The sequence below is a fragment of the Quercus suber genome, unplaced genomic scaffold, assembly GCF_002906115.3.
Source record: "Quercus suber isolate HL8 unplaced genomic scaffold, Cork oak 2.0 scaffold_868, whole genome shotgun sequence".
NCBI lineage: Eukaryota > Viridiplantae > Streptophyta > Magnoliopsida > Fagales > Fagaceae > Quercus > Quercus suber.
In genome coordinates, this window is record NW_027070298.1 from 201,993 (window position 1) to 219,773 (window position 17,781).

Genomic DNA, 17,781 nt, shown 5'->3' on the forward strand with positions numbered 1-17,781 from the left:
TGATAGGTGGATTGTAGTATATTTATAGTTGAAGAATACAATAAAGATTACGTTTAGATTGTTATATTAAAGAGAAATGCAAAACTAAAGGATTTCTAGGGAGAAAATATTTCAAAGATTCTGTTATTGATTTTTATATGATTGCATAATTGATTACGAGTATAAGGCTGTATTTGTTTCGACTGTAAATTAAGGAAATTGGAAAAACATTTTCCTTGACCGTAAAATATTTGGCCCTTCAGTATAAAATAGAATACACTTTTATTTTACATTCAAACCATTTGAGAGAGAGAGAGAGAGAGAGAGAGAGAGAGAGAGAGAGAGAGAGAGCTTGAACCTGGGTTAGATTGTCACCGCCACCCTTTAGAACATCTCCTCCTCCTCTTGATCTCGTCTTCACTGCCTTTAGATTGAACCACCCATGATTGATCTCTTTCTTTTTCATGATCTACTTCTCTCTTTTCCTTAGTCTCTCACTCTTTCTTCCTCCCTCTCTCAGTTTGACCAAGTTTGAGAGTTTTAATGAATGGTTTTGTTTTTATTTTTTTTTTAGTTTATATATTGATTTTTTTATTATAAAATTTGTTTGGAAGCTAAGAAAATGTGAGAAACTAGTAGAAAAAATAGCATTTTTAGGAACATAACCAAATACTTAAAAATATTTTCCTTTTCCAAAAATATTTCCATATAAAAATATTTTACATGTTGCCAAACATAACAGACTCTGTATATATACATGGAACAGAGATCTACAAAGAGTGGCTCCTAGTCTAACAGACTAACAGCTTTTCTAATGACCCAATAGATTAATTACACGTGAATTTCACTCTTAGCCAAATATTATTAATGTTGAGAGTATAAGCTACATGTCGTTTGAGTCCTTAATCTTGTGCTATATGTCGTTTTAGTCTGACATCATTTGAAGTCCAACATTGCAGCTTTGCTTGGTCTGATCATATCTTAGTCTTGTGTCATATGTATTGTTTTACATATGTCTCATCCTATTTTTGTAGTTAGATGAAAATAATATAGAGACAAGAATTATCAATCATTTTATCTAGATATATTTAATCATGTTTCTTGCTAACATGATCTTGGGTTGCACGTTTAATTGAAGCTTATCATTATAATCTGATCCAATACTCCTCCCAACAATTTATGCGGATTTTATTTTGATCGATGATCAAACTATAAAACCTTCGGGAAAATTAATAATTTATCCGGATGTAACTTTAAGAAAAGTGAATTATGTATGGAACAGATATGGAATTAGAAACCAAGCAATACACATTAAGAGCAACATGTAAGAAATGATCACTAGTTCACAAACCAAGAACGATCAATTACATAGATCCCAAAGTGTCGTTTATTTTTTATTTACAAGAACAGACCGACAACAATAAAGGCGGATAGACCAAATCGCATCCCACTATATAGGTTCCACCCAGAGGCAGAGATGCAATTAAAAGATGCAAAAAGTAGCACTCTGGTGTTGCGGGAAAGGGATCACACTGGTTGCAAAAGAGTTGTTAGAAAGGGATCATTGGGTGGTGAGAGAGAAGAAGATTGGGGAATAGTTTAGGTGCTACGAGTCCTACGGTAAGAATACCGTAAGAAATAAACAAGAAGAAACATCAAGGGGATACAAAAGGAATACCAAACACACACATAAATACTAATAGAAAACCCTGAATTTTCAGCGAAGACTGCTAATATGCCACAAATATAGGTTACAAGCATGAACGTAACGGTAAATTTAGTTACAACGAGAAGAAGTAGTCTTGGGTGATTGACATTCATCGATTTTGGGATATATGGGGCTAAGAAGTGGATAAGAATAGAGGAAGCTGAGAAACCAAAAGCCAGAGAATCAAATACCATAAAGCTTTTGAAGTCTGTGTTTTTCCTTAAAATTGCCTAGCCATTGTCGTTATAACCACCAGGAAGTTGAAATGCTGCTGCGAAGGTGACAATTGCAAACAGTGTGGCTACCAATAAATTGACTTTGGGCATTTCCTCTGCAGTCTGCAATATCTGCCTCAAGAGTCTGCTCTTTCGCAGTTTACATGTGAATCACTCTTTCCAAGCTTCCCTCTCCAATCAACTTTTTAAAGATTTTATCCTGCAAGTGTTTAAACGGATTGGAACTGTCACCGCTTCTATTTTCCACAATTAACACCACTTCTATTTTCCACAATTAACAATCTACAAGGTCAATAAATTACGAAAAAAAAAAAAGGTGAATAAGTCCATAGGAGACTCATTCTTATTCTTTTATATTACATTTTGTTTTAAACTCTATCTTTTGGGACTTGTTACTATATACTTAATTACTTCAACTTGGTTGAATTTCATTAAAAAAAATTAAAAAAAAAAAAACTTGGTTGAAGAAAAAGGCCCTTTTCCTTTCTTCTTTTTTATATACAAATTATGCTATTAACATAAAAATAAGTCCACACAATAACAATATAGACCATTAAAAATTAAGAAAAATACTAAAACTGTTACAAATTTGGCATAAAGAAAAAATATACAAACTGTCTCGTTAATTTATGTAATTGATGCCACATCAATAACATAATAGATAAATATATATTGTATTTTTTTTTTTTTTAAATTGATGATACATTGGTAAATGTAAAACTTATTAAATAAAATTTGTTATATCCCTAGGATTACTGAAAAAAATAATATTCACAAATTAGTTTAGGTCATGTTGTTTTGTTAGTTAGGCGCAAAGCAAAGGTAGGACCATCGGTAATTAATCAACTGGTGATCTGCCATTTGTGAATTGCTAAATTCGTAATGATTGATCTTGAAAGTAATATTGAATGGTCAATAAAGTGAATACGATTGCAATTATTAAAAAAAAAAAAAATGAAGAAGAAGAAGAAGATAGAAATACTTTTATTGATAGAAAACCGTACACTATAAAGCAAGAAAGTGATACACACATTTTGGAATATTACAAATTTTATTAAATTAAGTTTGTACAAATTTTATTATATAAGTTTTACAAATTTATGTGCAAAGATAATTCAATATTTATTTATGACTAAAACTTTTTTTTTTTTTTGAGGTAAATGATAAAAACTTTATTGATGTAAATAAACTATAATCAAGTACAAGTATGGCCGTGTATCCCCAGACAAAAGAAAAACAAATACAATTAGCTGCTAGAAAATGTCAAGGACAGTAGTATAACAAGAGAACCATTGCAGCAAATTGAAAAATCTGACACAGTGTTGCTCATAATCTCTAATACTCCACCAAGAAACCAAGAGTCTCATCAGGGATACGATTTGGATGCCGCTGAACTTTATCAAAATAAAATTTGTTCCTCGCAGTCCAAATTGCTCGAGACACCATGGCCCACTTCTCGATCTCATCAGGGGTAAGTCAATCCACCAGAATCCAAAATAATGGGAAAATATCCAACACTGCATTGGAACACTTTTGGATTTTTCCTCTGCGCCCACACATTTCTGGCAAATGGACGTTCCCATAGCACGTGCTCAGTTGTTTCTGTGTTCTGGCAGCAAAATCCACAATGTGGCTCCACCTACAATTTTCGTCTGTGCAAATTACCACGGGTTGGTAGTATGTTAGAACAAGCTCGCCAGAGAAAGGTGCGAACATTTTGAAGGACATTTAAAGCCCATATCTTATTCCAAATATGCCAATCCGAAGCAGCTGTTGAGTGCTCAACCTAGGCCTGTTCCTACATCCTCAGAGCTACTTGATAGGCAGATTTCACAGTAAAAGTTTTGTATCGGTTCTCCTTCCAAACCAGCGTGACACGGGTTGCAGTCCTAGGCAGAGGAATGGCCACAATTTCCATTCGGGTTCAAAAGGCAAAGAGATCAAAAAAAATTTCTCTAACCCACTGCCAAGTATTAGTCTCCATTAAATTACTCACTAACAGATTTGGCCAAGGCTCCCCAAGAAAAACTGGTTTGTGTGATAACCACTTGTGAGTTGAGACTTCAATACTTCTACCGTCACCAACCTTCCAAATTGAGCCCTCCCTAATAATATCCCTTGCTGCCAACAAACTACGCCACATGTAAGATGGATTGTTGCCTAGACCTGCATCCATGAATGAACAATTGGGGAAGTACCTAGATTTATACACCCTATAAAACAAAAAATGGGTATTATAAATCAGCCTCCATGCTTGTTTAGCCAGTAAAGCTAAATTAAAGGCTTGGATGTCTCGGAAACTCATGCCACCATTTTTCTTTGGAGTACACAACATCTTCCAATTGATCTAGTGAATTTTCTTCTCATCCTTCGTTTGTCCCCACCAACATTTTGCCAAAGTAGAGTTAATGGTATCACATACAGCCTTGGGGATTTTGAAAACTCTCATGGTGTAAGTAGGAATGGCCTGAGCAACAGTTTTGATTAGAATTTCCCTACCCACTTTGGAAATGAATTTCTCCTTCTAGCCCATAACTCTCTTTGTAATTTTCTCCCGAAGGTCTCTAAAGGTGTTAACCTTAGACTTTCCCCCCACCATTGGAAAACCCATGTACTTCTCACAATTCTTCACAATCCTTGATCCCATCAATCCCTAAATGGCCATTTTAACATCTGGTCTTGTGTTTCGGTTGAAAAAAACTGTTGTCTTCTACCTATTGATTGTTTGACCTGCTACTTCCTCATACCACCTTATAATTGAAGGAGATGTTGGTATTCCTCCCCAATGGCCTGGCAAAAAATGAAGCTATCATCCACAAAAAGGAGATGAGATATATATACCTCGTTTGTGCATGACAAAATTCCATGGAGGCTTTAAGAAGCAATACCATGTCGAATTAAGGAGGATAGACCTTGTGCACATAAAAGGAATAGGTATGGAGATAATGGGTCCCCCTACTTGATACCTCAAGATGGAGTAATGTACCCTCTAGGCTCACCATTTATAAGCATTGAATAGGAAGCTATACAAACTACTTCCATAGCTAGCTGAACTTACTGGTCATCAATACCCAATCTGAGCATAATTTTTCTAAGGAAACCCCTCTCCACTCGATCATAGGCTTTGCTAATTTATATTTTCCCCTTCTTCTTGGTTCTTTTATTCCTCATCTTGTGTAACCCCTCAAAAGCTACTATAGTATCATTAGTAATTAATCGATTAGACAAAAAAGCACTTTGTGAATCTAAAATAGCATTGAGTAAGATTAGTTTTAACCAGTTAGCTAAAACTTTAGATACTATCCTGGAGATTACATTAACAAGGCTAATCGGCCTATAATCAGCAATTGTTTGTGGCTTATTTATTTTGGAAATGAAAACAATATGAGTGCGATTCATCTTATGCAAAAGGTGACCCGATGATAAAACAGACAATGCTATTTCTGTAATATCATCCCCTACTATGTTCCAATATTTTTGAAAAAAAAAAAAAGAAAAAAAAAAAAGGAGACATACTATTCGAACCAGGGGACTTTGATGGGTGCATTTGGAACAGAACTCATTTTACCTCATCTGGTGAATATGGTTGGAGGAGTGTGTGGTTCATATTTGGTGTGACAACCCAGTCCACTTTGCCAAATAAATTACCCCTCTGATTGGGGTTTATAGTTGTGAAAACCCTTTGCAATTTCTCTTCAGCCACCCTTTCCTTATCCTCATCTAAAGTACACCATTGTCCACCCTCATCCATAAATCTAGCAGTATTATTTTTTCGAGGCCATTGACTAGCTCCCTGATGAAAAAATTTAGGATTCTTATCACCTACTGGCAACTAAATAGAGCAGAAGTGTTGTCTCTAAAATAATTCCTCCTGATACAGTAGGGATTAATCTCATCCTTCACTCTTTATATCATCTCCAAATTTGCTACTTCATTTTGTGCTGTGAGAATCTCAAGTTGCTATTGCTTTTCCTCAATACGTGATCTAGAGTTGCCCATATTACAACTCCATGCTACCAAAGCCATATGACGTGTTCTAATTCTTAAGAATAGCCAAAACCTAGGGCTGTCAACAGGGACTTCCCTACTCCAAGCTTCTAGTATAATGGTTTCACATTTGGGATGTGTTGCCCATTTTTCATCAAACCTCTTTAGAATTTTCTTTCTTCTTACATTTCCTGTATTACCTTGGAGAGTTAGAAAAATTGGATCATGGTTAGAATATGACACATAGAGATGCCACACCACGGCTTGTGGGAATAATTCTCTCCAATCAAGCGTAGCACATGCCCTATCAAGCCTCTCTTGAACAAAAGCATCCCCATGCCGGCCATTTCGCCATGTAAAAATATTTCCATGATACCCAAGATAAACTAATCCACAATTTAATAGTGTACTTTAGAAGTCCTCCATAAGCCGAGGAGCTTTTGGGAGTCGACCTTGCTTCTCAGATGAATTCAATATTTCATTGTAATCTCCCACACATACCCATGGCAATGAATCTCGAGAGTGTAGGTGTTTCAAATAACTCCAAGATTCATGCTTGCATTCTTCTTTTGATCTTCCATAAAACCAGTAAGTCTCCAAGGAGTGTTTGGGTCAGTTATGATACAAGCATCAATGTGATTTATGGAATAGGTCTGAACATGTAGATTTACCTCTTCCTTCCAAAGCATGGCTAATCCACTAGCCCTATGAATACAGGGAATAGCAAGCATGTTATCATACCTTAAATCTGCTTGAATTTTTTTCATCTCATCCACCAATTGTTTTGTCTCGCTTAAAAACAAAACCTTAAGAGCCTTTTCCCTCAACAAGTGAGAGAGAACTACACCTGCATGGGGGTTCCCAAGCCCCCTATAGTTCCAGCTTAAGATATTCATTGTGCTCGACAGGACTGACCCTTAGCCTCCACCACTATGCATGGTGGATCATTGGATTGATCCTTGCTTTGTTTTCTTGTCCCAGTGGTACCATCTTCCTTGCTAATAAGACGTTGTCTTTTTTTGCCCCACGACTTTCTTCCCAGCAAACCCCTTGTTGTCATGTATTGGTGCAGATTTTGTTTTCTCATGTTTCTCCTTCTTTTTCCACTTCCGTGTCCTAGTTGAGGAATTATTTTTATTATCACGGGAAGAGCCACATGACAATACATTTGTTTTAGCCGCTAGGGTTTCATCGCTTGATACCCCAATATTTTCTCTCCCGTCCTTTTCCATAAACATATTCGGCATAGAGATTAAATTCTCTCCCAAAATATCGAGTTGCTGCCGCTTTTTAGGAATATCCGTTTGCATCACGTAATCCTCAAGGGCATTTTCCATGCTAACAAAAATATCCACTACCTCTACACCCGTGAATAATGCCAATGATTTATCTCTTTCCGTAATGGTTACCATGTTAGCAAAAGTGTCATTTGATGAACCCTCACCGTGGTTTCGTGGTGTTTGTGGTGGCTCCCTAGTTTGGTCACTAGTTTCTTCCCAATCGCCTATCTGTGAACCATGTTTCTTCCCTTTCGGTTTTTCTATTCTTCGAAACCCAGCCCTAAGCCAATCCCCATATGGCCTTTCACCAACTTTTGCCTATATCGGATTAAAACAATCCCTTGCTTCATGGCCTAACATGCCACAATTAAAGCACAGTCCCAATAATCGTTCATATTAGAATGCAATCTACACCTTATCTCCCTCCGAGTTAAACACGGGAGTACCCCTCCGAATTTGTTTATTCAAGGGCAATTCTACTCGAGTCTGAAGAAAACGAGCCTAGTTTGAAGCAATCGCCTTACAATCAACATCCAAGACTCTCCCAATGCTACCACCAATATCCTTTCCTATATCTTCGTTGATGAGGTCAAATGGCTGTCCCCAAACTTGTACCTAAATTGGTATAAATTTAAAGTCCACCGAAAAAGCCATCATCCCTTTCTCTCACCATCATAGCAGCAGTAAATGGTTGTCGAAACTCCATGGTCCATTATGTAGGACCCAAACCAATTGGCTCTCCATAGAAAACTTAAACTACAATAGCCCCTCGCCGACATCCGTAATCTTCAAGTCTTGGCCAAGTTTCCACAAAGACCGGAGGAGATTTTTGGCAGCCTAATTATTAATTGATTTCAAAATAAGAAAACGACTCATCAAACTTAGAGAACACTCCTCGAGTATCTTAGCACGATTATCAAATTAAACCTTTATAACTTCACCCTCCTTCGCTATCAAACTCATGAAACTTTGAAGCCTTTCTATGAAATCTGAATCCATGAAAGGATTTGAAAGGAAACTCACAAAGTATGTCTGATAATACAAATTAGAGAGTATAAACCGATAAAAGGATAATAAAAAGAAAGAAAGCTAAATTTCCACACACTGCTCAACTTGTGATGGAGGGAAAATCCACTACCCAAAAGTAGAAGAAAAAGCTCATCCAAGATTAGAGGAAAAGCTCCTACAAAGAGGAGAGGAAAAAATATATTGTCTTTCACTTAAATGTAGTATATTATGTTTTACAACTAAATTCAAACTCATATTAAATTGTATTGAATTTAACTATCCATCACAAAACTATACTTAAGTTTTGTCATTTTATATATTATATCATTGAAAATAGCACAAATCACGTTAATTGGAATCTCACTTTGTAAGTTATTTATAGCAGAATTTGTAGTAGCTTAACAATTTTCTATTTTACTATGAATAATGCTATGAACACAACAAAAAGCCATAATAATTTCATAATATTCTCTAACTCGCTCATGAGTTCACCACAATTTTCAATTTAATTTATTTAATATGTTAATTTAAGAATGTTGTAAAATTATTGTGGTTTTTATTGTGTTTGTAGCTTCAATAAAAACGATTAGAGATGACTTCTCACAGTCAATTAACCTACTCTTCATATCAAACGGATTCCTAGTAATGTCAATTTAGAAGCTCTCTCATAACATTAATATTTCCGAAGGAATTTAAAAAGAATGGCATTTTTCAAACTTCGCAATTTTGAATTGGTGGTTATCTTCTTTCTACTCTTTAAGATCTACGAGGCTTACCTTTTCTTTTGACATGAGTCGTTTATTAACTGATTGAATAATGCCGACAGTACTCAACCCGTCCTTGTTCAAAGCCATCCAAGCGATTCTTCTGTTATACTTATAGGCCAACATGATTAATAGCTCACAGTGCCCTTTCATGGCAGCTAGATGAAACGGCGTGTTTCCATCTTTATCTTGCTCATTTATGAGATACTGAAAAGCCAATATCTCTAGGAAAAGCTTCACCGTATTTCCTTGTCCACTTTCTGCCTACATGGACTGCTGTACGATACTTATTGTCCAACAATTCACAAGTATCTGGACATTCTGCAATGAGTGTTTTTATTACAACATGATGTCCTTCCTTAGCTGAAATGTGAAGAGTAGTCATGCGTTCTCTGTCCCCTATGTAAGCAAGGGAAATGTTTTCTTTCAAAAATAGTTTCACAACTTCTACATGGCCAAAGTGTGCAGCATAATGAAGAGGAATCCATCCAAATTCATCCGCTTCCAGCATTGCGTTTGGAGATTTCATTAATATAGCTTCCAAAAAATATATAAAGAGAATGTCAGAGAGATAGATTCATGTTAAGGATTTGCTAAAGTTATCATGTGCTGACGAATAGCAAAATTTATTACGTTCTCTAATTAATTCACATTTTGAGTCATCAAGAGATTAGAAGGATTAAAAGAATTTTGTTCTTTTTCTTCTCTATTTATTGAAAGGATACCAAATACTGTTGAGGTAAAATAAATAAATAAACAATAAGGTTGAGTTTTGTACCTCTACTTTAGGAATATATTCTATTAGCAAAATGAAAATTTCTGAATATACTCTATCAGAATATATTTTTCCAAAAATTTGTGTTAGGTATTATGCTAAACTTAGAATAAAATCTATAAAAAATAACAACAAAACTAAAATAGGCCTTCATGTTTGTAAGCGTTTTTCAATAATTATTCAGATTAATGAAATCCAAACGTTTTCTCTCTTTTCTCTGGTGAATTCTAGATAATCTCTCCTTATAGATTTAAGAAATTCTTATGAATTCAAGGTTATTTTTCAGAAGTAAATGTGTTTTATTTATTATGTTCTAGAAGTTGACATGTTCTATTTCTTGTCACTTTTGCTTCTTGTAATAGTAGTTAGGGATCAGAGTCTTGACTTATCTTAATCTAGTGGTTAATTTATGAGACTGTAGCAATTCCAGTGACATAAATTTAGCAAGTATTATGTGATGTAAACAAGCACTCAAAAATATCTTTGCTAGGATGCCGCATGGAAACAATAGGGATAATTACCGCAGAATTGTAATTTGTCATGGGAAACCTATATATTGGTAAAAAAATTTCATATAGGCCTTATAAAAGAATTGCAAATTTTAATGGTCATCTTTATAAAGAATATTTTCTTGATTGGTTACCTGATCTAGAAGATTTACAGGGGATTGTTTACTCAATTTAAGTGTCTTAGAGAATTTGCATCAATCGAGTAGCATTTTCAGTCAAAGTTGGTCCAAGAAAAACTACTCTCTCTCTCTCTTTCTCTCTCTGATGAGAAGAAACCAAGTCAGATGGTGAACATGGGTAGGTGTTTGCCTTTACTTTTGTGTGTTTTAATGGGAGAGAAACCTGTGACCTTCAACCTTCCTATTTTTTTTTATAATACTAAGTTTTTACTAAAAAAAATATAATCTTTTGGCACGATGGTCACTCCACAAGTATAAGTGCTTAAAGAGTGTGAGGGGCAAGAGTCAAAGTTCAAGTCTCTAAGAGAGAGTTTCACACACATATACACTTAGATTAGGCTATAATAGAATTTCCATCTTGTATGTAAAAATAAATAAACAAAATTAAGATTAGATACAGTATATTCTTAAAAATAAAATAAAAAATAAATAAAAATGGATATTAATAATTAAAATTTAAGGGATAATCTCTTAAATTGAAAGTAGAGACGGTTAACAAATAAAACCATGGAAAATTTTGAGCACTAAAAATTTTAATGGGAAAAGTAAGACTGAAAAAATGAAGATTTACTGTTAATGAATTAAAGAGTAAAAAATAGTAAAGGAGAATTAAAGAAAGAATAATGAATGAATGAAGAAATAATATTTAAATCAGATAGAGTAATGATAGAAATTCTGTTAGAAATTGTATTTGAAAAAGTAGGTAGACAAATGCTAAAATCTATTGTTTAGTAATAAACAAGTCCAAGCTATAATTAATAATGTTAATTCAAAAAAAAAAAAAAAAAAAAAAAAAAAAAGAAAAGAAGCGAGAATCATGTTATATTAAGGCATTCAAGTAAGGGATATATAGATTAAAAAACAGATTGAGTATGAGATATGTAATAAAGAAATTATACACTAAAGAATATGAAAAAGGAAAAGAAATTTCTTTTTAGTGTAACTCAAGTGACATATATGAAGGAAGTAAAAGCAAAAACGTTAAGAAATTAAGTATAAAAGAAAGCAATTATATATTGTCTAAAGAATATGTTAAGAGATTTGTAGTTGAACTGATATCTCTGAAGCTTTCAACGGAGATATCTATACTTCAAATCCTCACACCATCAATTATGAATTTTTTTTATTAAGAAGTAATAAAATAGTAAGGTGGAGTTCAGCTAGGAATGTATTAAACTATAGAATTCAAGTAAGGGATATAATAAAGCAACTATATTTTTTTTAATAGATATGATGGAATTTCATCTATGATTTTATTCTATGATATTGCCTTTATCATTAGGTTAAGACATTATTGACTTGTGGTGTATTGGAGTTTAAATTCTAAATCTCTATTCGATTGGAAGAGACTTCATCAGTTGAGCTACATAGAACCCACAAAGGAACTATGTTCTAAAAAAAATATTTTAATAAAAAAAATTCTTATATGAAGGAATTAAAGTAATGGATAAATAAAGGAATTATGTAATAAAGAGTTCAAAAAAAGCAAAAAAATTTTTTATTAGTGTCTTTCCAACAGAGACATCTAGGGTTAACTACCCCCATTACCAACCTGTGTGTGTGTTGTTCACTAAAGAATTTAAAAAAATAATAATAATAATTCTTGTTCGTGATCTTTTCAATAGAGTATTTAGGGTTCAAATACCCCTATTACCAACTAACAATGTTAGTATGCTTTTATAAATACTGGTTTGGCTTTCTTCTTTCTTAATGATTGACCAAGCAGCCAAGTCCCGCGCTTTTGAGATCCTTTCTTTTAGGAATTTTTACATGCAAAAACTTGTGTGTGTAACATCGGTTCAATTTGGTCATTTCCAATGGCGACGCCACGTTATGTTCAAGGTGTTCCCAGGAACACCCTGAACTGGAAAAAAAAATTATATATATTAATTAAAATGGTAACAGAGCAAGAGGCAAGCCCATGGATTCTCAAAAAAAAAAAAAAAACGGACAGCAAGCCCACGTCAAGCCCAACATCAAGCCAACGGCAACCCAACAGACGGTAGCAATCCCAGTAGCCCATGGATTATCCAAAAAAAAAAAAAAAAAAAACCTAACCTTATATAGTAAAATCAGATTAGGCCTGAAGCAGAACCCAAATTAAAAACTCTCTCTCTGTCTCTATCTCTAAAAAAAAGTCTGAAACTTTTCGAAAACCCTAATTGAAAATGAAAGAAGCAATAGGGTCTCTCTTTGTGAGCGATGCTGAGGAGGCTGGCATTTTGGAGCTTGATTTCGGTGAGTTGTTGGTCGCGGTCCACACCACCTTGCCAATGCTACGGAGGAGCTTCTTGGACACGACGGCGGCTTTGGAGGCGGCGCGCTTGGCATGGATAACAACGAACGATTGGGATATGTTATGGCTGGCCCTGGATATGAGGGAATGTTCGCTTTCCTTGCCTTGGGTCACTCGGTTTTTCCCTTGAGACGACCAACGGAATGGACAGAGAAGGAGATCGCCATATTTCACCAAGTGCTGGACCCAATGGCAGTCCACAGAGTCACTCCTTTCTCTGATCTGTCGGAGGAGGAGTTTAGCTTGAGGAGTTGTACACAGGTGTGACTGAGACTCTCTCTCTCTCTCTCTCTCTCTCTCTCTCTCTCTCTCTCTCTCTCTCTCTCTCTAAGACTTTGAACTGTCTGTGATTGTCATTTGTCTGTTGGTTTGCCTTTGCTTAGTTTACTTTATAAATTTTTATTAATATTTGCCTTGTTTTTGGAGTTATCCGATGGTATATTTATTAATATTTGCCCTGTTTTTGGAGATATCTGTCGATATTGGTTTGGTGTTGGTGTGATAAATTAATTGTCTTTTAGTGTTGGTATTGTGTTTTTGGTGAGATACAATTAATTGGCTTTATTTGATTGGCTCTAGTCTTGTGATTGGCTTTAGTCTAGTCTTGTTTGTTGTTTTACCTTTTACTTAGTTTACTTTATAAATTTGGGTGCTGTTTACGGGTGTTGTACAGCACCAGTTACTGTGCTAAAATTAAAAATAAACTATTCACTTTTTTTTTTTTTTTTTTATAGAAATGTGGAAAAAACTGAATATGCATTAAATGTGTGTCAGTATAGATAGAGAAAGTCAAATTATTTTTTGATAAATCACAGTTAAAAAGTAAAATTTTGTCAATTTTCAATGCAATGGGATTTGTAATAGATAATAAATGAACCACAGCTAGTTCATTAACAGGTGCTGGCTGGCACCTGTTAACAAAGTCCTATAAATTTTTATTAATATTTGCCCTGTTTTTGGAGTTATTTGTTGGTGTTGCTAGTGCGGCAATGTAAGTAATAAACAATTGTTTAATTAACCAATAATTAATTGGAGAAAGCAACTAATAAACAATAATTAATAATTTAATTAACCAATACATTATAAAAAACAAACAAATTAAATTATGTTACTATATTAAGCTAAACAACAATTAATAATTTTATAATTAATGAAACAACAATATAACAAATTATAGTTTATAAAAGACAAACAAATTAATGAAACAACTAAATAACAATAATTAATAATTTTATTAATATTTCAAATAAACTTATAGTTTATTGTTTATTCTTTTGCTAAAATTATGGACAAGTATTTGATAAGAAAATAACGTACCTAAGATTCATCTACTGTGCAAAATTCATCTTTATTTCTTAGAAAATTCGTGTTGACTTTAACTTATAAATTCTTAAGGAACACTCTGAAAAAAATTTCTAGAGTCGCCACTAGTCATTTCAATCCATTTTGGTTCACTTCAATCTATTTGGCTTACATCGGTCCATTTTGATTCGCTTAAGTCCATTTGGTCTATTTAGAGTTTGTTTGAGATTTGCTTATTTTGCTAAAATTAAAAATTTTTTGTTAAAAATACTGTAGATAAATGTAAAAATTAGTTGAAATAATACAATGAGACCCATAAATAATACCAAAAAGTGCCGTGGGGCCCATGAATAATAGCAAAAATAAGCTAAATAGTAAAATAAACTGACAACTTTCATCAATGCCGAAAGCACACTTAGTCTATTTCGGTTCAATTAAGTCCATTTTAGTTTACTTCAGTTCATTTGGTTCATTTTGTTCCGTTCAGTCCGTTACGGTCCTCAAACTAAGGCGATTATACTAACAATAAATATCATCCCAAATATTTTCATTAACTATTAAAAATGTTTTGGCTGGTTAAAATTGGAATGAATAACTAGAGAGGTAGAACGTAGAAATGTAGAATTGACTTTGAAAAAATTCTTTTCATATCGTGAAGAAAATATTTTTAAATGCATAGTCCAAATCCATAAACCAATTGGACACTATAATTCAAATTAGAATATATTGAAAATCTAAATTATTTAAAAACCAAAATACTGCCTAATTAAATTGTTAAGAAAAATCTTGAGCTTTGTAATTCAACTCAATAGCACTTTCTAGTTTTTCAACTAAGACATCCAAGGTCTTAATCTCCCTCACCCCCAATTATGAATGTTCAAAAAAAATGTTATAAAAATCCTTAGTTTTTCTGATGTTCCTCAAGTTAATGGCAGCTATAAAATGACTGACTCAATTAACATTATTTCCTTGGTTTTATCTTATTTGTCCTTTGTATTAATTATCTCAAAAGATCTTAAACTGTTACTTACTTCAAAGAATTAATATATACAATTTTTATACTTTTTTATTTATCTTTTATTATTAAGTGATTCATGTTTACTTTATTTGCGCTTAGATTGAAAATTTCTAATTTTTAAAATTGATAAAATTTTATTTCAAAAATAATATATTTAATAATATCTCGTTAAAGAACTAAAATTTCTAAGGTAAACAATTGTTTTATTAAAAACTAAAATTTCTCCTTGAAAAGCAACTTCATATTTTATTCGATAATAAAATCGTATTGTATGAGATATTGCCTCTATATTGGTAGGCATATAATATGTGTAAAGTCAAGATAAAATAAAGTTTCTCTCCAAAGTGAAACTCTTCAAACTTCTTTATATATATATATATATATATATTGAAAATCTAATTGTTGAATTTTATGTTTCTTATGTTATTAACATACATATCAAATTTCGTTTAATCGAATTTTATTTACTATTTGATCAATAAAATTATTTTTTATACAAAATTTTAGATTACGAAAACTTAAAATTTTAACATTTGCTTAATAACATAGCAATTAATATATATATATATATATATATATATATTTAATTTTGCAAGCATGAATGATATTTATACGAACATATAACCCAAATATTAGGTTTTCAAAATTCATGCTCAATATAAAAATATATAAAAAATTTGAAAAGTTTCTCTCCAAAATAGTTAGGAGAAAAACTTTGTTAGGTATATATGTGTTGAATATTAGCTCTGATACCATGTTAAATGGAGAATATTATGGAACGCAATGTGTTATACCATGTTATGTATGCTAGAGTGGATGCGGAAGGAGAAAGCATAGAATAGGAACATCATAAACACGAGGGTTACGTGGTTCAGCCTTGACGGCCTACATCCACGGAGGAATCCCTTAAGGGCTACATCTTTATTGTGTAGGAGTGTAGTACAATAACCTCTGTGTTACAATGAACCCTAACATGAGTATATATAGGCGACTAAACCCTAGACTACTAGTACAAGTAGGAATGGGCTTGGGCCTATTACATTGGGCTAATATATGTTTAATATATATCTCTAACACCCTCCCTCAAACTCAAGGCGGAAGCTCGATGAAGGCTTGAGGTTGGATAAGCATGAGAAGATCACTTGGAGATGCCTTGAAGAATGCCTTTGAAGAAACCACAATGAAGAATGTGCCATGTTATGTTGAATATTAGCTCTGATACCATGTTAAATGGAGAATATTATGGAACGCAATGTGTTATACCATGTTATGTATGCTAGAGTGGATGTAGGCCGTCAAGGTTGAACCACGTAACCCTCGTGTTTATGATGTTCCTATTCTATGCTTTCTCCTTCCGCATCCACTCTAGCATACATAACATGGTATAACACATTGCGTTCCATAATATTCTCCATTTAACATGGTATCAGAGCTAATATTCAACATGGTATCAGAGCCAAACTTCGTTCTTGGCATTAAACAAAATCTCTACCAAGCAAAGAAGATTCTTATGTGCACACCACCATCAGAAGTCACACATGCTTCTCTGTTGAATCTAGACTTCATGGCATCTTGCAGCCACCGTGGCTCAGTGTTGTGTCAAAGATCCACAAACTCAAGCAAAGACGTGACTCAACTTCTCAGATCTGTGCAAATTCAAGCTTCGTCTGATGAAACCAACACCATAGACGTGCTCCACAACCTCCGGCGACCAAAACCCAGAAATCCGGTCACCCGAAGCGTTGCCACGCGCCTCCACGCGCCGCAGATGCCTCCGGTAAACCTCCCACGCGCCGCTCAGATTCCTATTTCCAGGTAGTCTTATTGGTACACGCGCCGTCCCTACGGCCTCCACGTCGATCGATCAACAGAACCTGAAATTTGGGCAGCCATCTGACACCGCACGCGCCCTCACGCGCCACTGGGATTTCGGGCTTCTCCTCCACGCGCCGGTGAACATTGCACGCTCCTGCCACGCGCCGGAAAACTGCGGCTGATGTCATCTGACGTCACCTGATGACGTCATCACTCCACGTCAGCAGCCACGCAGCACGTCCACATCAGCCCTAGTCCACGTCAGCGACACGTCATAGGATGACGTCAGCGGCCTTGCTACCTGATCCGTGACCCGACCCGGAAACCCGGAACTGACCCGGACCAGTATCCGTTGACTTTGACCTGGACCAGTTGACTTTGACTTTTTGCGTTGACCTTTGACCAAAAGTCAAAATTCTCGAAAGGGCCTATCTTTAATATATATCTCTAACAATATGTATGTGTGTGTGTGTGTGTGTGTGTGTGTGTGTGATGAGTAATGAGGAAGTAAACTACGGTGGGCCTAGAGCTCAATAGTCCTGTACACTAACGGCCCATATGATAGTAAGCTAATTCTCAGCTCAGTCTTTCTTGATGCGCGTGTGAGGATGGCTAGACTAGTGAGTGTGTCGCTTTAATAAAAGGAAGTAGCCTGGTTTTAATAGTTGGGCCGCATATATATATGTGTGGCCTAGTGTTTATTGCAGGGACCATTTGCTCTTGTGAGGTTAGTGTGTTTAAAGCCCACATGTATAATCGGTGTTTGGGTTGGGGAGCCCGAGTTTGCTGAACTTTGGGCTGTAAACAATGATTTAACTGCTAAGGAATTTTCCATTATTGCTTGCCATTGATGACCTACGACTGTGTTGTGAGAGCTTGTGCAGGCTTGATAGAGCGTCATTAGTTGAATAGTTGTATTATGTCT